This window comes from Peromyscus leucopus, chromosome 4 (assembly GCF_004664715.2).
Source record: "Peromyscus leucopus breed LL Stock chromosome 4, UCI_PerLeu_2.1, whole genome shotgun sequence".
In the NCBI taxonomy this organism is placed as follows: domain Eukaryota; kingdom Metazoa; phylum Chordata; class Mammalia; order Rodentia; family Cricetidae; genus Peromyscus; species Peromyscus leucopus.
Window position 1 is genome coordinate 22,262,400 of NC_051066.1, and position 26,500 is coordinate 22,288,899.

At 39.7% G+C, this 26,500-nt stretch overlaps 1 protein-coding gene across 2 annotated transcripts in view; it reads left to right on the forward strand.

The window, feature by feature from the left end:
- Positions 1-26,500, forward strand: part of Arhgap15 (Rho GTPase activating protein 15) — a 602,692-nt gene that overhangs the window by 563,464 nt on the left and 12,728 nt on the right. The window lies entirely within an intron of this gene.

Sequence of the window (26,500 nt, forward strand, 5' to 3'; positions counted from 1 at the left end):
CCTGATGGCCACTTTACCTTATTAGGCTATATGTCACCAATGTTTCAGCAGGAGTCCAAGCAACAAGAGGAAAGTTTAAAAATAATACTGGTGTCTTTTGTCTAAGGACGATATTAATGCATTTATCTGATGTGCCGTGTTTTTCAGTAGCTGGAATGAGATTTGAATATATTAATATTTTCATCAGCAGAGCCCAGGGAGCCCGGTTAATAACTTATGCATGGATACATAGATAAACTTCAGACAGACGTAAGGTTTTTAGCTCTCGTGTTGGTAATACTTGAGAGATCGAATGAAAGGGGCTGTTCTCCCTGAGTCTTTGTTGTGGGCATGCATTGTGACAGTATGGAGCCAGAGTTCTTCTGGTTGTCTACACAGCCTGGATTCAATAAACTGTTATGTATGCATATTATGACAATGTGGTCAAGGAAACCAGATTTTTTTACTCTACCTTCAAGTGCTTATGTAGCCTGGGTCTGGTGCTTATTTTTCTTGTTCCCATTCAATATGTTAACATACTCATAATTTGATACAGGTTATATTCACTTTATAATTAAAGTTATGAACTTAGTTGAGAAAGCACTCACATCACACAGAATTAAAAGTATTGATTGTGTTCTATGGTGTACTCTTCAGTTCCATGTGAATCCAAGGACCGAAGAGACTATATGCCGTAGGCCTGCCATGAAAAACCCCACAGGCAGTACTACACCTTAAACAACAGACTTCCTTCTTTGGCCACTCTCCATCACTTGCAGATGACCTTTGTCTTATTTCTTGATGATCTCATGGTCTTGCTTCTGTGCCTGTGTGCTCCTACGACCTCTGTGTGTACTCGGGTAAGGACATAGTCAGACACTTAGAGCCAGACCTAGCAACTTCATTTTAACTTAGTGACCTTTTTACTCCCCTAACCTGCTTGCAGCTGCAGTATGAGGAACTGGAAGTTAGGACTTTACTATGTACATAGAGGGGACCTAAGTCAACCAACACTGCACACAAGGGTTTGTGCTCCTCCAGGTTCCTAATGTGCTCCGTGCCACATGTGTGTTTACTTAAGCTCAGAACTCAAACCTATATTCATATTTCTAAATCATCAGTGTTTATCCAGTATGATTTTCAGCTATATCCTCCATCAATAAGAAATGATGATGGCTTCCGAGGTTTAGGGGAATAAACAGCAGTGTGACCCTTCTCACACCTGCTAGATTGGAAGGAAGTTCTCCACATACAGTAAGCATTACCACGGGCCTGCCTGAGCCCCACCCGCCATCAGGGACCAGGTCTCCAGGCCTAAGTGCCTCCTCCTCCATTACTGCACCTCCATTAGGAGCTCATAATGTGAGAGATATCACTTTCGCAATAAGACATTGCACTTATACCCCACCTTTCAACTCAGCATTTCCAAATGCTTTAAAAATCATTATATTTTATTATTTATTTGTGGAATCCCAGCATCGGGAAGTGCAGTCAAAGCCACAGAGCTATGGTCTTTAGTTACACAGACTTAAACCTATGCTCAAGTTTCCCCTTGGTGTGCCAGGAAAAACCTGAAGTGAACTTGTGTATGTGTGTGTGAGAGTGGAGAAAAGGGGAACGGATACTAAGACCCAAGACGTGCTGCTGCTTACACACCTAAAAAACTTGAGAAAGGGGCCATTTGTTAGTGTTGTCCCAATAAACTACAGCCTAACCAAGAAGAAAGCAGGAAAGCAAGCAAACTTTCAGATGCTAAAAGTTCAGGAAATGGAAATGAATTAATTACCCTACCCAAGGTCATTCATTCACAAGAAGGCTTTTAGGAAGAGTATTAAGCCATACAGGAAGTAGAAGTCAACCATACCCTGCTTATTATTCCCTGGTCGTTATTTCCTGTCAAGCTCTGCTTGACACTGAATTTACAGTCTTTCATCGAGTTGAAAGGACTTAGAGAAACTATCACTGCCCAGCCACACTTCCCTTCTCACTATGGCTCATCCACCCTACTTTATTTTCAAAGCTTTTCATCATTGGATGTTGGGCCTACTCTGCTTGAAACAACTCTGTTGTTTTCCATGACTTCTATGGTGTTAAGTGCATATCGTCTGTCCCTTTAGTGCTTGAACATGATCCAACCCCTGTGACACAGTAGGCTATCAATAAATGTTGGTGGGATTTTTGAATAAGAGGTTTTTATAGCACACCGAAGGCAGTCCCAAAGTGAATTTGACATATCTTGTTCACTCAGTAAGGTCATAAACTAAGACAGATCATAGCAAACCATGGCTATTACAGATACTATTTAAAAACCCAGCAAAATAATGAATTAGAGGTAGCTTTAAACTAAAATGACCAAAGTGTGTGTCTCACACTATCCTGACTACTGTTGAATTTAGCCAGGGAAGCTTTCCTGGAAGAAGTGTAAGTTTGAGAACTTTCATGAGAGGAAGAGGGAACAAAGAATGGGTGAGTGTTCTGAATGCAGGTGTGACTAAGAAGAAACACTCAGTTAACAACTGAGCTCCAGAAGAACAGGGTAGGCAAATAAGTGGAAGCACTTCAATGGTAATGAGAGATGTCCAAAGAAGGCAAAAGACAAAGGCCATGAGGCACAGAGAGCTCCCTTGAGATGTGAAAGCCATATTGTTAGCAGCGTGGTTGGGATTGCACCCAAAGTAGAAGTTTAGAATACAATGAACGTAGTGCAGCCAAGGTGAGGAGCCTGTTCATACCCACCCTGTCTTGGTACAAACCCCTCCCTCTATAGTTCTGTCTTGTCCCCAGAGCTGGGGGCTTATAGGGGGCTCGCAACTTGTCAATAGATGCATGCCTTTCCCAGTACGCATGGGATGGCTGAGGAAGGGATAGTCACTGTGCTTAGAAACAGGTATGCGATGACAGTTCTTTGTCTTTACCGTTTCAAAATGGCCATCCTAACTCTCCAAGAAGAAAATGCTGCAAAACAGGAGAAGGAGTGTTTTCTGAAAATGAGTAATCAAAACCACCAGAGAGCTGCTGGTGTCATCATGAAACTCACCAAGAAACAGCAGCATACCAGAAGTGAACTTCAAAATGCAGATGTGACTTCCTGCCCTAAATTAAAGAGAAACGTCCCCATTACCTTCTGTAACTCAGTGTTAATCTATTATATTTTGCATTTACATTTTACACACCAGTACACTAAAGTGTGGACTCTATTTTTTTTAAAAAATAACCACTGAGTTTCGAATCAGGAATTAGTAGCTTGGCATCATGGGTGCAGATGGAAAGATTTTTTTTGGTCTGAGGAGGTTTGGGGAGAGGTTGGTTTGGGTTGGCTCTGAGGAATTTTGGTCCAATCAACACCTTGGCCAGAAGAGGAGGGAGGAGGAGAAAGCCTCTTTTAACATCCAGTGCCATGCACTAAGCCTCTTTGCAGACATCTGGGAGTTGAGAGACATCCAAAACAGGCAAACAGAGGAGAAGCCACCATGGGAGCAACAACTGACCTTTATTCTCATTTCGGGTCAGAAATGGCACCTAGGTTTTCCCCAGCAGAGCAGAAGCTGTCTAATCTTCTAATGTCAAAGATGAGCAGACTTAGGACTTCCCCCTGTCACCTAACAATGTTGCAGGGCCCCTAACCCGGTCACTAGTGCTGGGCGAAGAAAATGGAAATAGACTCATCATTCTAGGTCATTAAATACAGTTAAGATTTTTATATTTTCAGGTTCCAATAGAAGTAATTTCTTCCCCTGACCCCCTTTCTACAAAATACTTAGATTTGCTTGTCATAGCTCTCCTTGGCATTCTGTGAATTCCATACAAGAACCACTAGGTGAGTAAATTCGGTGATCATCCTGCCTTATTCTCTTAACTTTAAAAATGCACACTCTTCATTCCCACCATCCCCCTCCCATCCGGATCCCTCTGAATCCTTTCTGCCTACCCAAGATAGTATGACTTCTTCTTTGGAAGTTTGGACTCAACTTCCAGCTCTTACAATAGGGGACCTTATTAGGGAACTGCCTGCCCTGTGTGTAAACATCTTCCTCTGCTCTGACTGCTTGGCCTGGCCTAGGAATAGCTGTAGAAGCACATTGGATACTCCATGTTGGGTATGAAGTGAATATAGGCCAAAGCACATTGCTGTTTTTGTAATTTTTCCAGATTGACTGACATAAATAGACACAATTGTTAACCATGTATCCCATACTTCACCAAGTGTTTAAAAACACATTATTGCAATTTATCACCACATAAAGCAACCAACCATCTTCTACTTACACAACCAAACTCTAGTATACAGAAAGAATATATTATTGCATAGGTTATCAAAAAAAAACTGGAATAGGTCCAGTATTTAGAATGCAGGCCTAATTAAATGATATAAAACCCTTAGATATAACTTCAGTGCAAAACTAACTCCCTCCTTAGAGAAACTTCTGTGCAAAAATCATTACAAGTGTGTGGCTCTGAAAGATGAATAATCAAATTACTGTAGACCCCCATCCATGGATATGTTTTCCAAGACTTCAATTATTCTCAGTCAACAACAGCCCAAAAACATATTAAGCAAAAAAAAAAAAAAACTAATATGGAAAATTCCATAAATAAATAATTCATAGGTTTTAAGTTGTATGCTACTCTGGACAGCAGAAATTTCTCACTTTCCTATCCAGAATATGAATCTTTGCCAGTGTACCTGTACCATGGACACTACCTGCTCGTTAGTTACTTAGTAACTATCTCAGGACCAGATCTATTACTGCAGTTTCAGTGTTGTGCTTCAGTGACTCTTATTGTTAACAACTGCCATACAGCCCAAGACCATGGAAACACAGGAGGCACCAGCATAGAGTACACAGACACACAGGACAGGTAACTTCTGTTGCTCCTGGTGTACCAGGCTGAATATTAAAAACATGTAGCAGAGACAGAGTTTGCCACTGTCTGCAATATCAAGCATCTACTAGGAATCTTGCTAACAGATGCATGGATAAGGAGGAATTATTGTGTACACAAAAAGAACACAGTACCAAGCTAACTTGCAAAAGGGAGAAAAATAGGGCATTTTGAGTCTTGATACCTCTGGGCAAATGTGGTCTGATAATAAAGGAAAGCCAGAATGTTCTTAAAAGTTAACAGTAGTCACAATCACTGGACACCCAAGCACAAGTAATGAAATTCAAAAAGCAAGAAAGTCTTGAGCTAAACCTGACTGACATTAGCAAGCACATGGATCTTCATAGCTTCCATTTGGATCCTGAATCCTGTTTTCCCATCATTTTTGTTTTCTTTCTGGCTTTAAATGTACTGTAATATTTCTATTTCAAATGCATTTTAAATATAGTTCTTTTACTTAATAATATAGGAGTGTAAATCAAGTAAATAACTAAATTTTAAAAATCAATGTGGAGCTTAGATTTATAGCTTATTCAGACATGTTTACTGAAAGGGTTTATGGATAGTAGATATGTACTATCCATATGTATAGTAGATAGCTCACAGCTTCACATAGTAACTTTCACCGAGCAAAGAATTATGGTTGTTAAGTTGTGGGCTAGGGAAGATCAGCAATCAACAATACAGGCTGGTCACTGTTAAAGTGCAGAGAAAGACATGAGCTTTTCAAAGAATGAGAGAAAGGGAAGTAATTCTCACAGAACTAAAGTATCTTAGTTTGAAAATGACTTTATCTCAAACAGCAGTTAGGTTACAAAGAAATGAGGAATGACTGATAATGAAAAACACTGTTTTCTTGCTAAATTAATATCAAGGCAGCGAGGATAAGCACTCCCTTGCCTTCTTTTATGTATTTTTCTTCTGATTCGGAGCTCACCAAGTGGCTCGTCTCCTTGTTGTCTTCATCAAGCTCAAATGTGCTTCCTAATGGAAAGCCTGGGAGCCGCTGACTACTCAGGGCATGCCACCAGGATACCAACCGTAATAAAGAACACTTTTGTTTGTCTGGCAGTCCTCTAAGTGTAAAGGAGAAATGAAGTTGGGGTGACTGTTGGCTCGTGGGAATGGACTTGACTCAGTAAATGAGAGAGGAGCAGGAAGTGAGTCAGGAAGAGGGAAAGGACACTTCTTATCAAATGGTGACAGGTTGCTGCTGCTCAACAGTGAGTGTCATTGTCTGAGACACCTTTCAAGGACCACTGAAGAATCCTAGTGAAGCACTTTCTAGGAATGCAGAGAAGTTGGGTATCTGATTTGCTTTGACTGCAGGCATGTGTGTGACCAAATAAAGCAGATCACTGAAGAGCCTTTTCCAGATGTGTATGTAGCATTTGCAGTTTATCTGAGCCTATTTGGAGAGTGAAGGCCCTTCAAAGTAATATAATCCTCGTGGATGGAGGGCTCAGTACTCAGGAACGGAGGCTCCAATTACTAGTTATGTCAGTAAGCTGAGCTTTCATTGCGGACTTCAACACGAAGCTTAGAAAGAAAGGAAAGAAGGAAAGAAGGAAAGAAAGAAAGGAAAGAAGGAAGGAAAGAAAGAAAGAAAGAAAGAAAGAAAGAAAGAAAGAAAGAAAGAAAGAAAGAAAGGAAAGAAGGAAAGAAAGGAAAGAAGGAAAGAAAGAAAGAGAGAGAGAGAAAGAAAGAAAGAAAAAGAAAAAAATTAAAACTGTCAAAATTTGTGTTTTAGAGGAGACAGTTTTAACAAAACTATTCTCTGATCCATATTTGCCAGACAAGCTACCATAAATTTTCCATCAGAAACTGTCAGTTAATTTGCTCTGAGATTAGAAGAATTCATTTCATTTGCTCAGTTGATGAACAAGAGTTTCCCCTGGGCTAAATATGTTGTCACCTATCTATAAAGACAGGGTAAATCTGCACCATGGGGAAGACCTGGGAAGCATGGGGGATACTTAAGATCGAATGTGGACCTGTCTTTAAAGTCCATGCTATTATTATAATATCTATGATCTACTTTTCAGAAAGAAAAAAAATTTTAATGAATTTACATTTATCTATTATTTTTACCAAAAAGTCTATAAAAATTTGTTGTGAGAAATTTCTATAGGGATTTACTTTTACAAAAACTTAAATATAGCCATACAAAGGCAGAAATTTTAAAGAATTCCCCATTCTAAATCCTCACGCTTTTATGTCAGCTGACCCTCATGATCGCAAACATTTGAGCTTGAATCTTCCCAAAGTATCCCATCTAGTGCAGGATGTGAGGACAGCGTCTACCTCAGTTTAGATGTGCCTGAGCAATAAATTCCCCTCAGACAATGGCAGTCCTTTTCTCGTCAGTGATAGCCAGGGGCAGCAGCAAAGGGTGAGAGAGATCCATCATGAAATGTCCAGTGTCAATGTGTTCTCCCAATCTACTTACTGACCTTCAGCTTGCAGCCACACTGCTGACCCTCATGAGTTGGAGCCTGAGGGGAAAATGGCACTGAGTACTGATTCCTATGTCCTGTTGTTCTGTGGTCTCAATTAAGTGCTAATTAATTACCACTGGCATCTTTGGCATTGCTTGTCAAATTGCATTTAGGACTCTCTTTTCACTGTTACAACATCAGTAGCCCAAATCCTCAGCTAAAATTCCCATGTGTTTGCATAGCCTCTTTTTTCCTCCTTTCAAAGTTATGTTTAAAATTTCAACAAATATCTATAACCACTGCAGGAATCTTTCAAATACAACCAACAGGAATTGGTATTGTCAATTTTGATTAATAGTTCTTCATTAATAAACATCCTGTTATTCCATCTCCACCTGCAGTTGCTGATGCTGCCTGGAATCAATTAACTCTTATAATTTGATTTATTTTACAAAGACATTTTTGGATGTGCTGTGTTGATGATAAAGGTCCTATTTGAGCAGTTCTTGATTGCAAGTTAGATTGTACCTGAACGGCTTTCTCTTCCTGTGTGGACATATATACAAGAGTATGTGTTTTGCAAGAGAATAGGAAGAAAATATTCCTCGAAGAAGTCTTGATTTTTAAAATTCATTTAAAAAACATCATGGGGGGCATTCCTCCTGAATGTTCTGGCTTTATCTGAAGTCTCCTAAGGAATACAGATCCTAAAATGTTATGAATTTTATCTCATAATCAAGTCCCTTTATTTAGCAGTTTAGTGAATCTTCTTTTAAATTAAAGAACAAAGTAGAACTAAGAAGTGATAAAGCCAAAGCATCAGCTAGCACTACGCCATAGAGGCTGATATACACAACTTTACTTTGCTTCTCTTAGATGTGATTTCTTCTGCTTCTCTAAATATTTACAAGCTGCCATTCTAGATCAGTATTCAGTTGCATTAGGTGACATATGAAATCATATCTAGACATGTAGATGAAATTTCGGTCCAAATGATGGAAGCCCAATTCAAACTGTTTAGGCAAAAGAAAAACTCTTCAGAAATGAAAATTTCATGATTAGACAGGACTCTGCATGTTAGAGCCAATCGCCACAGGGTATTGACAGACATTCCCTTCCCACACCTAAACTCTGTTCACCACCGGGTTAACTTTGTTTTAACTTAGAAATCTTTTTTCTCCTGGCAGCAAAATGGCAGTGCCAGGATTATATCATGTCAACTTCACATCCTTGGGGGCATGTACGCTGCTCTTCTACTGTGGGAAGAGAAACTTCCAGGAATCCTTCTCCTTGGCCTGGCTCGTGTCCCTTGTTTATTCCTTGTTTGTTCCTGATCCATTCTCTATAGCAAAAGAATGCATGGCTCTCATTAGCTGGGTTTGGAAGGCAGGCCCACCCTGGGTTAACTTCACACAAAGCAGATACTGGGAGTGGGGAGAAAATAACTTCTCCCAAACATGATCTCACTAAAAGGAGGAAGGAATAATGACTGGAAGTCAACGAGAAAAATCTACCAGCCTACAACTGTAAATTATTACTGTGATTTCTCCCCAACAACTCATCTATCTTGGATGAAAATAATAGTTCAGTCAATGATAGTGAATAAAAGCTAAGTGTCATCAAGGAGCACTGATACCTATCATTAGGGAAAGTTGCCTATAACTTCCATTTTCTAGCAAACTGGTATCGTTTTTATCAAAAAAGAGGGGGGGGGAGTAATATTCATCTAACTGTGCATCCCTTCACCCACATGACAGGAAAGAACACCTGTAGCAAAGCGTACTTCAAACTCTGCAGAGACTGCACAGTTACTATAGACAGTCCATAAAAGCAATGCATGGAGGCAGCATAGGTTAATAATACAGGATAAGGCTTCAGAGGATAAGTGCCGGGTTCCAGTCTCAGGAGTTTGGCCTCTTAGTTGTGAGTGTACACCAAGTTCTCAATCCTTCTACCCTTTTAGGTTTTTGCACAAAAATAGGAGTACTATGAAGATTAAATGGATAATATATACATAATGTGCTCAGTATAGTACCAAGCACTTAATGTAATTTTTCAAAAATTGATAGTTATTATCATGTATATCAAATGAAATAATATAAGCAAATCACTTTACAGTGTGCATGGCCCTGGGAAGCCCTTAGGAGATGATAACTAGACGCTACTGACATGAAATGGAACAAAGGGCATGTGGATAGGAAAATGTAAAAGCTCAAGCAATATCAACTGTGATGGATTTGAAAAAGAAAACAAAACAAAACAAAAAAACCTTTGCAAGTTCAGTCATACCTGACCCCATCCTCAGAGAAAATCCTTGGTAATTTTAGATAAAACAAGATTTATCTTCTCTCCAAAGAAAGTGTTCCTGAAGCAGCTCTCTTCCTTTTTAGTCTCATATTTCATCGGCTTACATAATAGCTAATTAAATTACATAATTATAATAATAAGTACAACTGGCATAAACTTGTTTGGGACTCTCTCCTGGGACTTCCCTCTAGTGGGAACAGATGTGCACAGTTGAGAGTCATTAGCTAGCTGGGCACATCAAATGTGTTGTGTGCACTGGTCAGTTATTTTACAGGGGAAATGGAGAGCTGGATAAGTGGAATCAGACAAGAAGGCCTCTGCCAACTGTCAGGAGTCTTTGCACTCTGCTCTACCTGAATTCCCCTCGCTCTTAATATTTTGCCACAAATTTGGCATCTTTACTTAGATTTCTTAAACAACTATCCATAACTGATATGCTCAAAACTCCATAACTGGAATTTTAAACATGGCTTCCAGAATCAGCATTGCTACTGGAGAGTCACCATTGTGCACTAGAAAAAAAGGAACATAGAAAGAAACTGGGAGACTATGGAGGAAGACTATTTGGTGATGTCCTATCCCCATTAGTCTTAAGTAGTAGGCTATATATTCACTTCTAAGAAGGACAGAAGGGAAACTTGTTTCACAGTCTTAGAAGACACTATGAATTGGATAGAATTTAAAGAGACATTCTGAGTGTTTGTTTAATGATACCTGATCTTCTGACTGGACAATTGTATGAAAGGGGCAATTATCTCCATCTTTGTGGTGATCTCATGATTATTTTTTGTTTTTGTAATTTATATGTTTATTATATTATAGTTTTCAGAATCAGAATGCTGAAAAACAAACAATATTGGCAGCATGTATATTCTTAACTCAAGGCTTTGGAAAATTGGTGATTCTGTGTTGTTTAGGTTACTACAGTACACATTACCAGCTAAAATCTAAAGTTCTTAGAGGAGAATGTATGCTGTTATTAAGAAGGGTACTGGATGTAACTTACTGTTTGCCATGGGAAGTCAAATTTTCATGATCACAATACTTTAATGATGACTTTGAGTGAGGAAAAAAGATTTACAAGTAAGCTCATCATTTTGCTGTTTTTATTTTTCCAATGCAAATCATATGTTATGCTTCATAAATAACTTAAATGTAATAGTGTTCTGGTTTTCTTCATATCTTTTTGTTTATTCTTTGACAATTTCAAATAAGGTATTTTCATATAATGTATTTTCATCATATTTACCCCATGATCCTTTTTATTGCCCCCTTCACTCCCACTGAATGAACCCCTTCTACTCAACATTCTTAATCCAAAGATTAAGTGCTAAAAGACTGGTTAGGACCATTCTTTGGTTCAAATCCATTCACACACACACCCTAAAAAATCTGTAACAAAATGTGGCCAGGTCTACTCACTGGGAGTAAAAGCAATATTTTGTCAAATAATCATGGAGAATATTAAATAAATGTCACCAAAAAGAAAGACTAGTGTCAAGTAAGAAGAATAATACTACACTGTATTAAGGGGCTAGGATTTTATCTTGTAAGTGAGTAGATTTTTTCAGCAGAGATTGACTCACATGAATCCACCTATAAGCATTCTGTCTTGGAAGGCTCTGTGGCCTTTGCTTGGAGATGGGCAACAAGAGCAGCTTAAGCATACTTGAGAGGACAGAAGAAGGTTATCTATTACTTTGGAAATAGAGATAGCAAACCTTCTGTATGAGAGTCAGTCTCCCCGGCAACCCAACTGGGGTCACAGACTAAATTCTGATCCTGAAGAGGAAAGGAAAAACCATAGCAGAAGCTCCTCTTGTGAAAACTGACCTTAGGTGACTCACTTTTGCTGCTTCTTGGGATCAAGGCCTGACAGGATCCCTGAGCATACATGAGGCAGAAAGATAGGACACCAAGAAACCTGAGAGATGTCTTCTTTCGTTCCACATTTCATTCCCTTAAAAGTGAAATAAAATTTGTTCAGCCCTCCACTCTTTCAACATTAGGCGTTCAGCATCTCTGAGGTTATTCCGAGGTGGGGACACCCTGTAGTCACTCCTGATGCAGCCACACTTTCAACTTACCCAGGCCTTCCTGCAGGAGTTCCTTATCTCAAGAGTTCCTCTGCCTGTGTTCCAGCGTTTCATTCCCAGCCAAAGAACTGGCAGAATTTTACCAAAACTTCACCAGGGATGGGAAGCTGACCCAGCATCTAGTCCAACAGATACCTTCCACTGTGGAGGTACATAGTAGGCTTCCCTGGTGCTGAAAGTCCCCTTTCCTCCTGCCTTCCTCCTCTAAGAATTTCTGTAGGTCTCTGCTGTCACTCAGCCCCACTCTCTACTCTCAGGGTATATATAATCTGTGTGCACAGCCATCAGAAGTAAGTCCATTTTTCTGTCCTACATAGAAAATTTGGTTCTCATTTTTCTGGCTGCATTCTAAGAATTATCTTTTCACAACCAAAATGCCCATCATAGTGTTTCTGCTAAGCCAGAAGGAAAAACAGGTAATTTTCTCGCCTAAGTGGAATCTTGCTGTCAGCTATTAAAATAGCATTTTCCCTATTATACTTGAATCTATAACTTGAGTATAATTGTATATCAGATGGATATACCTAAGCTGATCTGCAGATAGTTTATTGGGCTCTCCCTGTATGTGTGGACCCATCTGAGTACCACAGTTTGACTGCATATTATAAAGTACAGACATATCAAGATCTACCTCCTGACATCCTGTGTCAGGTTAAGATAGAATCTTACCAGAGAGGCAATTCCCTTGAGCCATCATATGCAAAATATTTCTTCAATTGAAAAATTTGACCTGAGGATTTCACTGGGAACTGGGGTCCTGAAATTGCATTGTACAGACCCGTGAAGACTGTGCAATAAGAAGCAATGTTCTCACTGGGCTGTTGATATCATTTCAGAAATTTACATCTTGGAACAATGTTGTGGTGATAACAAGCATAATGTCAACTATCTGCCAGGTCTGTCTATTGATCTAGTCCCAAGTAACACCAGGCACTTTACATCTTATTACAGAATAAATGTGGCCCCAGACTGTCAGTAGCACAGAGCTATTGAGTGCTGTAAATGAAACCGTCTCGGGAAATAATAAGTGCAGAATCTGCTCTGCTTTCGAGTATTTTTGCATTTGAACACTGACTTTAACTGCTTGTTGCTTATCCAAAGAATACTTCTCATTTTTTTCTGAATACTAAAGTTGTAAATAATTTCATTTAAAAAAAAAAGAAAGAAAAAACAGACAAGAATTTAGCAACTACAATCAACCTACCATGTTACTGTGATATGTTTCAATATCTTGTTAGTCATCCCCTCCCCCACATTTGTCCCACATCAGATCACTAAACCAAATGACAACAAAAATATAAAAGGACCAAAGCAACTCACTAACCTTGACCAGGACTGGCCCCTGGACAAACACGGGGAAAACCTCCACAGGCCTGGAATAAACAGTTGGACTGTGGTTGGGACATTAGTGGACATCATCAGTAAGGAGTATTAGCTTTTATTGAAGAATTTGCCAAGCAAATAAAATAAAACTGACCTAAAGAAATTATTTTAGTCTTTTATTGGGCATTCTCAGAAAGAGCATTTTGACATCTTTTATTTTTAAAATGTTCAACCATTTTCTTCAAAAATTTGGCTTGATCTTCCCCACTCAAGGATAACTGAGGTTATGCCAACTTTGATGTTTTAGCTTCAGCTGTTTGAGAGCTATATGTGATCCCCCAAAAAGGTTGGAATTATTTTTTTTCTGAGTAAAGAAGGAACCATATGTTTTAACCCTCATGTACCTTTTTTTTTAAAAGAATGAATTAACATCCTATAATATTTTATCACTAGACTTAAAATACAGAATTTAGATTGAAAGTTGAGGAAACATTTTTTAAGAAATAAAATGGAGATTCAGATATTTAGTAACTAATGCCATGGATTTTAATCTATATTATTAAATACAGAGCCATGCATGTCTACCACTATTGTTTTCAAAATGGCAGCTGAAATAAGGCAGTTTGGATACATGAGCTAGAAGGACCACACACAAACCAAATTTCAAAACATCAAGGAATATAAGCTAATGTGTAGAAACACTGAAGCATCTTGAACACATTTCCTTCTAACTATATATCTGACATTAAAAAAATGGGAAGTAAAAATGAACTTCGAATGTTCCATAGAGATAGGAAAAGAAGAATATTGAGGCTGAATGGTATGAAATATAACTAAGCCCATTGAATAAGAACTTGAGGTGGGAAAATCTGTCTGGGGGGGGCTGTCAAAAGCCACATCTCAGTTCCTCCCTATTACTGATGTTATCACTGCATTGTAAGAGTACCAGAAGGATCAGTTGGCCATTGGATACTTAGGAAATAGCAAAAGGAAGGCAATCAGGATGCAATGGCTTGAATATGAAATGCTCCCTGTGTGTTGGATGCTTGATTTTCTTCACAATCTTAAGAAGTAAAAGAGGAAGCTTTGGGAGCTGGGGCCCAACTTCATTGTGGGGAGATGTTCCTGAATATTATATGTCGTCTCTTCCTTGGTGTGTTTCCCTCCCTCTCCCCACCTCCTGTTTACTTCTTCATCCCTAGACTCACACCACTGTGATGTTCTCCCAGAGTGCATGGAGCCAAATGACCATGGACTGAACCCTCTGAAATCATGAATTAACCCCTCTTTCATTAACTTGTTCCGTCACGTCCTTTGGTCACAGCCACATCAAAGTCAATAATACATAAGAGAATTAGGGCAAATACAATTATTACTGTCCTTGTGTCTGTCTACTGTGAAAACAGACAACAAACAGAGCTAGCAGTGCAAGGACAGTGTCTCATGTGGCCCTGACAAAGCTAGTCATACAAATCTCATCTGGGAAGTGGCTGTTGACTTCAGGAGGGAACTTGTCCTCTTACAGTGAGTTGACACATTGGCCAATACACTCCTTCCAGATAATATGTAGGTCGTTTTTTGCAGATGATTGTGTACAGACAAGTCTAGAAGTCCAATAATTTCAAGTTCAATTTCTCTAAGTTATAACTCCCACTGTAGTCTGGTATGTGCTCAAAATTCTGGAAGAACAACAAAAGGAAAGATTTGGTTAAGAAATGACAAATGTCTTGCTCTCTTCTAACGACAGAAGAACTATTGGCAGAAAACTTAAAACCAGAATGAAAGGAAGGTTTCAAAGGAAATTGAGTCTGTGTTTACAAAGAGGTTCCAGTTCTGGGAGAACTGTCCCACACAACCAGTTGCTGCAGAGAAACCCTGATGAAAGTGATGACTGAGGTGTTCGGTCTCCTAGCCTCAGTTTCCTTTATTCCCCTCAGAGTCCAGGGACGGCCAATCAGAAAGGATCCTGGCCTGGGGGCCTGTCAGTGAGAATAATTGAAAACATCTGTCCATGTAGCAAGTGTGGGAAGCCCATGCCGGTCCCTGACAGAGGGAGTTCTGAGATGGCAAAGTCATAACCACGACTGTGCTCATGTTCTCCTTAACAGATTTTTCTCACTGGCAGATGTCTTTCTTCTCCTGCCGGGAAAGCAGGGGGCCTGGAGCTCTGACCCAGGCAGGGGTTAAGTGAGCTGAGACTGGGAAAAGGAAAGGGACAGGCTGCCTCAGAACTCTGGGTACAGAGACAAGGGCTATCTGGTTGGAAACTAAAGGACAAAAACAGGAAAAGGATAGCGAAAGGAGATTGCACGTAGGCTTTGAGCACAGGTAACAGTAGAAGAATTTGGGTTCTAGTCCAAGGTGAGCTGATCCCCTGTCCCAGTGTCCAGATGGATATTTTAGAGTGGTTTTGAATGCATCAAGAAAAGATTTAAAATGCTCATAGGCCTTCTTTCAGCCCCTAGGGAAGAGAATTCCAGACTGCAGGTTAAAGAAAAGCTAAACCATCCCAAGCTAGAGCATAGAGAAGAAAGTTTAGTTCTCAGTAGAAAAGGTTAGGTGTTGCCTTGCCTGTAGTGGGAGAGAATTTTAAAAAAGAAAAAAAAATGCTTTTTGAAAGTACATGAACCAAAAGATTTGGGGGGTAAAAGCAAATTTGGGGATAAAAGCAAAAGTTAGGAATAATGTGTTAAAATATTGACTCCCCGTGATTGTTTTATTGTTTAAAATAGTCTCTGCATAAATTAATCAGCCCTGGAAGCTGCATTAACTGTTGTGTCACAACTGTACTCAGAGCTAGCTCACAGCCACGTACAGTGATGTACGACATTCACTGGGACAGAAAGAATAAATCCAGCTTGCAATGAAGCAGAACTTGCCAGTAGGATGGGGCTTGGGTCCTGAGAAAATCTTGCTCAACACATGGGTGGCAAGAAATAATACAAAGGGAGAGAGTTGGGGAGGCCACTCTGTCTCATTAGTTAGGAACAGTTCTGTATTGTATATGTATCCAACATAAACACTTGGCTGAGGATGTTATTCTACTGACAGTGTTTGCCTTTCCTTATGGTCATCAGCTGGGTGACTACCGCTACTTGGCTGAGAAACACTCATCCATAAAGAAAAGTTCCATAAGTAATAATGAGCCTGAGTTTGTGTTCACTGCATAGCAAGGATTCATATTCAACAAGAATTTTTCTTATCCAACTGAAATGAATCAAGCTGTTTAACCTAATTGAGCTGCTATAAATCAGGCGTGTTGTGATATTAGTAATCCTCCCACGTCAGGCATTGGAATGAGGCGCCACACAAGATACAAAAGTGTAAGCACAAAATAGAGATTCCATTTACCCTCTTTTACTCACCAGATTTACACATCTCCCCCTCTCTGTAATCATATTGTAGTGAAATCATCACTTAGCAGCTGATACTAGCAGATCGAGTGTATGTGCATGTGCATGTATGTGTGTGTGAAATATGCTGCAGTGTACATGTATGCTCGTGTGTGTGTGTGTGTGTGTGTGTGTGTGTGTGTGTGTGTGTGCCCTAGCACACACGTAGAAGTTAGAGGAGGAACTTAGATATCAGTCCTTGCTTTCTGTCTTGTTTTGAGGCACAATCTGCTACTCATCACTGCATAAGCCAGACTAAGACTGTCTGGTGATCCTCCTGTCTCGACCTCCCATCTTATCTAGGCTCATTGGACTTACAGATACAGAGTACCACATCAGCTTTGTGTGGTTCTGGAGAGGCAAGCTCTCATGCTCATGCTTGCATGGCAAGTACTTTATCCACTAAGCCATCTCCCCAGCCTCAGAACATCATTTTAACTACTGAAAGACCATTTGTGCTTTCAATAGTATGCTCTTCCCTATGCATGTATAGCCAGAAAGAGGCTTGGTTAATAAAAAGTGAACAAATTGTTAGGAATTTGTTACTGGGAACTGGGCTTTAAAAATACACATTTCGAAGATTGCAGAGCTGCTTTATAAAAAGGAAGCAGGTGCTAATCTGAAAGGATCCATGGGATATATCATTTATGTAAATATTCTAAAATTCTGTTTCAAATATTTATATACATAAATTGCTTCTAATATTCCTTAAATATATTTTTTAGGAATGCCTAAATATTTGTCTACTTTGATGCCTCTTTCTACTGACAATTTTTCTTCTTCCTAGATGGTTAATGGTAACTTTAGGTTAACATGGTTCAACACCCAACCACCGTGGCAGCCCCAGTATCTTGCCTTTCAAGATCCCAGATTCCTGACCATCTGGGAGATAAACTATCACTCATTGCTTCTGTAGATGTATTGGGTTTCCTTTTGAAATTGCTTTTGCAATGAATGGCATGTCCTTAGCACATAGGCCACCACTTTCCATTTCTAAGCCCATGTAGACATTATGGGTTGATGATGTGCCCCTTCGACTCAGTGGTTTCAACTACAGAGTCCTTACCCAGAGAACAAGAAGTCACCCTGAGGCACATGATGCACACCTGTAGGTCAGCCCCAGTAGAGCAAGGTCAGTTCATTCAAAATTACCATTCATTCCAAAGCACTCTAAAAAACAAACTGTTTCCAAGACAACAGGAGATTTGTGGCTGTTATTCTCTTTAAATCCACAGTATCTGGATTTCTATTTCATTCTTCATTTTAATAAATATATATCTTACTCCATATAGTGACTTATGCATGAACAAACATTTACATTGTCTACATATATGCAAGACGCTATTACAACTCACAACTCACATTCCAGGTTTAGTCTATTTTGCAATGGTGATTATGCCTTCAGTGTCTTTCTAAGTTTGTCAGACTTCCTTACAAATTACCTCAAGTCAGAATTTAAAAAAAAAAAAACAGTGCTTAGATGTGTTGAAAATCAAATTTCTAGCACAAAGAAATAAGCAAGAACTCTTCCAGCCCAGCTGACTCACACTGCAAAACAGAGTAAGGAAGGCTAAATGAATGCCTGTGGTCACTCAGGTAATGAAACCTGGAGACAGGAGAACAAAACTAAGCTTTCTGTGTTCCTGTGGGGCAGACCTCCCACTTCAGCAGCATGCACTAACGAGGCTAGGCCTCAGTGCATTCCTGTGTTTCTCTAGTTCTGGGTTAGCTGCTTTCAGGAGTCCCCACTTAATTGCATAGGTATGAAATGGATCATTTAATACTCTCTCCTGCACATCCTCATTTGATTTATAACCACTCACCTTTTGAACCTAGGCAGTTTTCTTTTATACTATTTGAACAGTTTCAATAAGGAACCCTGGCTTTTGGAAACAAACCTGTATTCTATTCTTGACACTTTAACCTACAGAAAATTTACACTAACTCACAAAAATTTTGAGAAGGAAGCATCCAAAGATGATATTTTAGATGTACCAAGTTCCCCTTTCCCTCAAAAACACTTCCTAAATGTTACATTATATTGTTGCATACCCAAAATATGTTCTCTAGTTATCCACTGTGATTCGTTTTCAGAAGAGTGATGAAGACAGAAAGAGACAGGTAAACAGCCATGACATGACAAGAACCCACGAGCTCACCTCACTGAACCTGGCTTTCTCCTCTAGACTTATGAGGAAACATAAAAGGAGCATCTGGGGCTGGCTTCGTTATTCTACATATAGAAAAATCCTTGGTTCAGTCCAGTTCCTGGCTGCTAGAGCAGAAGCAGCACAGAGCTGAACCTCTCGACACAAAACAAATGCTATAACAACAGCAAGGTAGGGGATGTCCCAACTTTTTACTGCACCCAGATCTAGGAGTGAAAAGGAAGGTAATGCAGCACATAAACAAGCTCAGTGAGAAAGATAAAACATATGTGCACGAAACGGAGTTAAAAATAAAACATGTCAACAACAATGTAATACAGTCTCAATGTGTAAATGCCAAGAAAGCAAATAACAAAATGTTCAGAATATGATGTCTAAACGCTTCCTAGTAGAGGCATGCTTAAATATGGTTTAGGGTATGGAGCAGAGCATAGAGGAGATCTCAGAAGCAGGAGATGTACAGTAAAATGGCGTAGAGAGTATGTGGCATAAAGTAGAGTTAGGTGAGCAAACAAGCAACCTCTGAGCCCAGATGGAAGCAATCTGGTTTCAAAACCACCTTTTTCTTTTCTTTTTTAAAATAATACATTTTATTTTTCTGACTATACGTAGTTTGGGAAAGAAATTGAACCTTTGGTACAGGGCATCCCCTTATACTCCCATACCTCTTGGGCCACACAGTGACATAGTTTCTCCTGTCATGGGAATCCTATTATAGCTGATGAGCCCTTATCAAAACATTGTTAACTAAAGTTCAGAGTTCACACTAGAATTCACTCTTGGTTTTATGCCTTCTAGATTTTAGCAAATGGATAATGGCATATAAGCACCACTGTAGTGTCAGACAGAATAGTTTTACTTCCCTAAAATAATTCCAGTTTCCCACCTGTTCTTCCCTCCTTTTACTGAAATTCTGGTTAATGACTGATCTTTTTTCTTCCTCTATAATTTTGTATTGTACAGAATGTCAGTGTTCTGGTTGGCTTTTTGTCAGATTAACACAACTAGAGTCATATGAGAAGAGGAAACCTCAAATGAGAAAATACTTTATCAGACTGGCATGGCTGAGCATTTTCTGGGTTAGTCACTGATGTGGGAGGGCCCAGGTCACCTCTGGGCAGGTAGGTGCTCCTGGGGTGTTTAAGAAAGCAGGTTGAGCAAGCTATGGTGAACAAGCACTCCTCCATGTTCTTTGCTACAGTTCCTGCCTAGCGTTCTTGCCGTACCTTCCCCTCGTGTGGAATGTGACCTGGATCATGTAAGACAAATAAACCCTTTCCTCCTCAAGCTGCTTTGTAGTCCTGGTGTTTATCTTAGTAATAGAAAGCAAACAGTCCAGTACTGGAAGCATTGTCTCTTTCCCTTGACAACACCCATTACAAACTCCCCAAAAGTTTATGTGCTTTCAGAATTCATTTCTTTTTGCCATTGAATCATATTCTATTGCATGAATATGCTGTATTTATATTTATCTACTCACTTGGGGGAGGATATTTATGATATTTGTTAACTGAAAAACAAGTTTTCAAACACAATTTTTAACTTATGTAATCAATGCCTTTCTCAGGTGGGAACTGTATTCTTAGAGCATGTATTTGTTTGGAGGCGAGATTTTTTTTTGCTCTGGTGGGCTATGTTGTGACTTTCCACCATACAATGTAAACCTATCTTTTCTATTCTTAAATTTAAGTTGATTTGAAGCCAAATTCACTTCTTGTTTTGGTTCGCTGGTGACATGAGAGAAACTAGTTTTATAATGTATATGCCAGCAAGGAAAGCTATTAAATTAAGTTGTGATTGTCAAATGGACGTGATTATTCATTCATCCATTAGAGGTGTGTCTTTTCCTGCCTTCTCCAACCACAACAATGTGTTAGCTTCAAAACGAATCAGAACATAATTCTAATTCTAAAGTTACTCATATTTTCTGTCTTTAGTGTCAATTATATCCAATAAAAATGTGCAATTCTGTAACCTTTTCCAAAGAGACATATAAGCTGTTACAAGTTTCTAAGTAGAAATAAATGTTACCTGGCACACCTGTGCCTTTTTTGGACACCAAATAATATTTATATCTGACTTATTTTAATAGGAAAAATAAAGGCTGTTCTCCCATTTGGAGGCAGCTTCCAGTGAAAGCCGTGTGTGTCTCCTGATTCTCTGCACATGGTGATTGTAAAGCATAGGAGACTTTGCTAAGGAAGTCTTAAAGCTCAAGAAGAAAAATAATCACGTCTTTCAGTCATTGCCTGCTCTGTTTGTTTCCTTAAAATGCACAGCTAAATGCTCTCTCCACACAGATACTATTCGGTGGGTGGGGTATATCTTATTACCGGGTTATTTTCCAGTACATTTGGCATAGTTAAGGTAAAGTGTATTAACTTTCTCTCAAAATAAAGATGAAAACAGAGTTGTAGCACTTGTGAATGCTTCACCCATTGTCAGAAAGTTCAGAAGTGACAGGAGGTCCAAATAATCAAGCCTGCCTGGTGCATATACCGTAGTTTTCCCCTGGGATATCTGCTCTAATCCGACAATGTATCTGACTGGCATGAATGTAGAATTACTTTCAATAAAGATTTTATTTCAAGCTTGGATGATTTCCTCCAAAACATCTTGTCACTAAGGCAAAGTATATCATTGAATATCTGATTTTTTTTTCTTCCCTACAAGTCAGCTTTTGAGGGGGAAAAAATACACATTTCAACTCAAGTGCTCCACTCAGGTCAATTCACTGTAAAAATCACATTTTAACATATCTAGGCTGATTAAAGATTTGCTGTGTTAAAGAAATCAGGGAGCTGTCAAGAGAGCTTACCCTAAAGTCTGGAAATGGGACGTCAGCAGCACATTTGCTCAAGTGCCATGTAAGCTCTCCCTGCAGTAGCCTCCAATCAAAGAGCACACAGGACGGATGACTCTTCCCGTGAACACTCGGCTTCTAGAATATTTGTCTTTTGGCAAGCAAGGAACGCTTAAAGGTCATATCTTCCAATAAGTATGAAATTGTTTCCAGGCCATAAGAGAAATATGAATGGCTCAGTTATGATCCCTCGAAGATGCTCTCCGTGGCTTCATTTATCCTTCTATCCCTCCACTCTATTCTCCGCCATCATGACACTACATTAAGTCAGCATGTTCAAGACAGGGAACAGTAGGTAACAGTGCGTTGTGCTGTCTGAATTCACTCACATGTTTCTCTGGGAGCTTGCTTGCTTACATTACTTCAGCGTTCATGTCACGTTGTTTAATTTACGCTTGGTTCATGTCATCTTAAACATAGCTTATGTTACCTACAGAGTTTCACCTTTACTAAAAGAGCACAAATCAAATGATTTAGCCCTAATGGGGTGGGAGTCATTATTTTAACATTTAATAACTATAGCAACATTATAATTACAACATGTTTTAAAATTCAAAATCCATTTTATCCCTATTGCTATATTTTATGACTAATAGACAAGACTAAGGTAAGAACTCTGAGCACAAATGAAAACAGCATGGATAACAGTACTTAACACAAGAAGAATGTTGAGAGTTCAGTCTGCTTTTTTCTTCACCAGCTATGTAACTTTTGGGCAGTTCATTTAACCAAAAAGCCCATGAGCCAAGGGGCTGTACACGAGCTTTTCTGGGAGGATTTTTAGACATTCCAAAGCTTGTGTCTAAATCCTTTTCCTGTGTCAAAGCTCTCCTAGTGAGACCCAGTCTCCATTTTCTTCTCCTAAAGCGACAGTCCACAGAAGCACATACAAGCATGCATGATGACAGCAACATTTCTATCAGTTTCAAAAGGTTTTCACAAAGGTTTAAATCTTAACCTGCAAAGTTTTCCTGGTATCACATTTGCCATTACCTTCACTTTAGAAGTGGAGACTGAGGCTCTGAGAACTGCTAAAACGTTTCTCTCACATGCTTAGCACTTGGAGAACGAGCAATGTGGATTCTGCATCCTGATTATATTATCACTTTTCCCACAGCAATGATTATCCCCACCCCAACCACTGGGCACAAGGCAGTCATACTAAGACCTTTTAAAGCACGTGAGCCTACTGTAGACCATTGTAACAGAATTTCTGTGGATGAGCCCCAGATATTGACATACTTTTGAATTGTCTAGAGATGATGCTAACAACCAAGCCGGATGGAGATTATGTTCTCTCTGGTGACCTGAACAAGTGTGGAAAATATAAATACTTTTATAGATATAACATGATTTTGTGCCATTTTTGCTGATCATAAAACATGAATTCAGTGTGGAAGTAGATAATTAATGAATGGTCAATTCTTTTCTTTCACAAGTTTCCTTTCTATTGGAATTTCTAATTCCCTAGAGCTCATGGTGACCATCACAAGAGGGATTTAACGTGGTGAGAACTATCTATTACTACAAAAGGAAAGAGGACAGAACAGTGTAGAGAAGAAAGAAATCTCAAATTGTAACATGGGCTCAACCAAGCCCAGACAACCTACAAAGGCTCTGGAGCCCATGAGCCACCACAGTCCCTGCCTTATCCAAAACAGCTTGGCCTTATATACTTATTGCCTTCATTTACTAGTCAAAGGCACTTCCAAGAATCTTTTGGGCTGAATTGCCTCTCCTCAGCTGGGGAGAACCCTGCAGGACTGATAGCTGAATCTGTCCACTGACAGAGTACTGGCAGCTGAGCCTTCCTTGAACATCAGTGGTTCTCAACCTGCAGGTTGTGACCTCTTTGGGGGTTGAACAATCTTTTCACAGGGGTCACATATCAGATATTTACATTACAATTCATAACAGTCGAAAATCATAGTTATGAAGTAGCCATGAAATACTTTTATGGTTGGGGGTTACCACAATGTGAGGACCTGTATTACAGGGTCACAGCATTAGGAAGGGTGAGAACCACTGCTTGGAGACAAACCTACTTCTGAAAGTAGGTGTGGACAGAGAAGGTGGCATATCATGGGCCATCCACAGTTCACCTACTACTCTATGCCAGTCCATTCTTTATGTATATTTGATAAACATTTTCCCCAGGATGACAGGGGGCCTCTCTTTCTGAGGAAACCTTTATAATGAAAGATTTAGAAGGTTGAATCCCAGACTCAGAAGCTGAAGCCAAGCCTGAGCTCAACTCACCATCTCACCCCTCCACTATTGACCCAGTGTGGTGACCTACTCCTTCATTCATGACAGGTCCAAAATCCTGTTCCATAGACTAGGATTTGTACCTCAGATATTAACTGTAGTTGGAATATTTCTCTGGTCTTACCCTCAGTCTAGTCAAAGTTCTCCCTCCCTCAAAAAGTCAGAAGTTTTCCTGTGTCCCTCCAGGTCCCACAGCTGCTCAGACCCAAGTAAACACACAGAGGCTTATATTATTTACAAACTGTATAGTCTGTGGTAGGCCTCTTGCTAGCTAGCTCTTATATCTTAAATTAACCCATAGCTATTAATCTATGTATCACCACATGTTCCTTGGCTTTACTTGTGTCCCATTACATGCTATTCCTTGGGTGGCTGTTGTCTTTTCTTTGTCTTTCCTTTCGTCTTCCTGTCTATCTGCCTGAATTTCCCACCTGCCTATAAGCCACCTTGCCATAGGCCAATACAGCTTTATTTATCAACCACTCAGAGCAACATATATTTACAGCATACAGAAAGACATCCCACACCAATTAACAGTCAGAACTATACCTAAACAACAGATACCTTAGAAGTTCCATGTAGGTACCACACATATTATCCCTGTCTTGACTGCGACAACTCTACCTCTTTACTAGATCTAAGTCAATAACATCTGCTTAGATGATAACTCTTAGCCTCAGCTTCTGGTCCCTGGACTAAAGAAGCCCAGGGGCCAAGAAGCAGCTAAAATCCAGTGATTCAGTATATTGCTCTAACACAGAGAAGGGCATCTTTATTAGCTTCCTATTTATCTTTCTCTGAGAATGCCATGTCCTATTACTCATCTTCATGACTCTCTGTAAATCAGGTCGCCTTGCCTGCCCCTCAGGCCCTGTTGCATGTTGTTAAGATTACAGCTACCTGACTTCTTGTAATTAAGCCCCATCACTCTATCCCTATTACATCAGTGTCTTTTTAACTCCACTGCTGTCAGTGAGCCTATATATAGTAGACACTTTCCAGTCAACCCTCATTTCAGAGTAGAGGCCCCTTTACTTAGGAACATTGTCTTATGGACTTTCACTGATAGTAGTTACTACCAGGAATCTCCAACTGTTGTTTGTAAATGCTCATGTATTACACAAGCTATTCTCCATAGATACAATACCCCAACTCACCAGTTGTAAGAGTTTTAGCAATTGGGCTGTTATCTTCCCCAAGGACACATCTGTGCTGGACCTGCCACCACTGCCTGACTCATTGTCACACAACAAACAGCAGATGAGCAAGGCCCAATCTGAATGGTATTTTTGTCTTCTTAAACTACTTCTGAAACTAGCAATCACAGGCTACATTCCCCGGAAGGAGTATGTAAAAGAGTACATGACATGCAAGGTTTAATTGTCGTCCATCTACCGAGGAAGGAAAGATAGGGTAGCAGGACTAAACAGAGAAAGAAACTGAACTAACTTGCAACCTATAAAGTCCCATTCTGAGTAATCCCAACCTCTTCACAAGGTCACAAAACATACTAGCTCTTGAGGCTAGAAGGATGGCTCAGTGGTTAAAATCACTTGCTGCTCTTGTAGAGGTCCAGTTCCAAGCACCCACATGGTGCCTCACAACTGCCTGTAAGTCTTGTTCAAAGAATCCAGGACCCTGTTCTGTCCTGGCATGCGTGAGGTACACATACATACATGCAGGCACTCACATATAACATAAAAGATGAATACCTAAGTCTTTATTAAAAGTAGCGATTTGTGTTTCTACTTCTCTCCTATTATTTCCTCAGAGTAGGTTGGAAACTCGGTTGTTTAAGAATATAACAACTGTGCCATAACTGAATCTAATTTTTACTCCAGATCCCATTCTTCTAAATGAATTGTGACTACCTTCCAGATTTTTCTGGATTTGTTTTTATTCTGAATTTCTATGGCTATGTCAAGGGAGGGCATCTGTTTATAAAGTATTTCAATGAATGCTTATTGAGTACCTACACTGTGACCCACACACAGCTCTTGGTCTATGGAAGTACACTAGGCTAAAGAGGTCAATCCTGGTGTTTAAGATATTTACATTCTTTCAGAAAAGATAACAAGGCAGATTAACAGGAAAGAAAGTGTCTGGCTTTTGCAACTTCAGTGGGCTGGTGTTACTTTGTTCTGGTTTTCAGCTATCATCCCCAACTTCCAATTCCTAATTCCATGTGATGCAGTAGAGTGTGACACTATCTTGGGCCATATTTACCTAGATACACTACACAGTAATTTTAACTTAGCTATGATTGGAATAATAGACATGGGAACTCTAAAATCATGCTAAACCACTGGGTATTTCTGAAGAAAAAGAATGTCACCGTGCCTTACCTCAGATTCTTTGAACTGTCTAGCAGCCTTCATACCCAGGAACGTCTAAGAAGGCATCAGGACAGTTACTATCCTGAGACCTCATTGATGTCTCAGCTCTCCCTTCCCTGCTCAGGTCTATCTGCAGCCTACCAGCATGGTAGCCTGGCTCATATTTCTACCCAACAATTAGGCTATTCATAGGCACTGTCCTTTGCTATTCAAATATCATAATTGGCCCAAAATCTAAAGTATTTTCTCTGCTTTTCTAATGTACCACCCTCCTCTGAGGCCATGGATTCTGCTGAATCCCAGAGAATGGCAAGAAACACCGGCATGCTGGGTAGAAATTGTAGTATATGTTACCCCTCCTCATTTTAAATGATGCTTCAACTTTCCCAGAATGTCTGTTCTTTAGACAGCAGCACAAACCATTCTTCAAAGGTCACTGATTCTGC